This window comes from Carlito syrichta, unplaced genomic scaffold, assembly GCF_000164805.1.
Source record: "Carlito syrichta isolate Samal-C Ts95f unplaced genomic scaffold, Tarsius_syrichta-2.0.1 Scaffold307134, whole genome shotgun sequence".
NCBI lineage: Eukaryota > Metazoa > Chordata > Mammalia > Primates > Tarsiidae > Carlito > Carlito syrichta.
Genome location: NW_007251230.1, coordinates 47490 through 48628, shown reverse-complemented (window position 1 = coordinate 48628; position 1139 = coordinate 47490). Strand labels below are relative to the sequence as shown.

Below are 1139 nucleotides of genomic sequence, written 5' to 3'. Positions count from 1 at the left end.
CAAAAAAAAAAAAAAAAAAAAGATGCAGCCAGAAGGTTTCTAGGGGCACTTAAGTGCTTGTGTTTTCGTTTTTGTGCAGGAAAGCAGCTCTCAGACATGACAGCTTTTCATGGGTGATATGGTGATTCCATTTTCTATCACTGGAGTATATATATTTTCCTGTCAAGATTATATTAAAAGCCCCTCGCTCCTGATTTCTTTATCAATATAGATAAAATATTCTCTTAACATTGAGAAAAAATCATGTAGTTGGCATTGAGTTCTAGGAAAGTACTTGCCATAAGTGAATATTAAGAAAGTATGATCGGTTTTGATTGTTTAAATGATTAGCCCTGAAATTGATATGGAAAACAGACTAAACAATTGCTTCACCTGGTGATACAGAAATAGAACACTATTAACTTTTCTAGAAAAGCATAAAAGAGGCTAAGTATCTATGAATCATTATGTTTGTTTTGAAAGCATGGATACTCCTGGAAGAAAGCATTCATTAAGACTGTCTAATACCCGAGTGTTAAGGATCTGGGAGAGGTGATACATAAAAATTGTCCATATGTGTGTTGAGTACGGGGGAGGGATTTGCCCCGTGGATCTTCCTGCTACAGGATTGGGGTCACAGGAGGATAGTTCCTTGGCCTTGATATGAAGAATCACACACTTCTGACATGATCAGGGCAGTCAGTGGAATCTTCTAGTGGCTCCATGTGTAGGTTGGTAAACAATGTTGGGGTGTGTTTTGGTTTTGTTTTGTTTGTGTTTCTTTTCCATCAATTCCACTTTTTCTGGAAGTGATGGAGTCTACATCACTAGCCTAAGCCTGGTGGTCCTTATTGTGCAGCTTTCGTGACAAAATCACGTTCATGGCTTTTTGTTTGTTTTTAAATACGTGTTTTCCTTAAGTCCTTGTGCTTCTAACACCCAAGTCTAAACCTAAGTGGAGGGCGGGAGAGGAGGCAGCCCCAGCCTACTCCAGGTAGGAGGGCTGGACTACAGCTCTGGCCCCTGGGCCCAGTGTCCCTCACTGGAACTGCTCAGAGACAGCAAGCAGGAGCTCCCATGGCCGGGTCAGCGCAGCCTTCTGGGTTCTTTTTTTTTGAGTTGGAGTCTCACTCTGTCACCCAGACTGGAGTGCAGTGGCC

The 1139-nt window shown here is 42.0% G+C and overlaps 1 protein-coding gene across 7 annotated transcripts in view; it reads left to right on the top strand.

The window, feature by feature from the left end:
- PCCA (propionyl-CoA carboxylase alpha subunit) overlaps positions 1–1139 on the top strand; it is a 419699-nt gene that overhangs the window by 404880 nt on the left and 13680 nt on the right. The gene's annotated exons all lie outside the window — the stretch shown is intronic.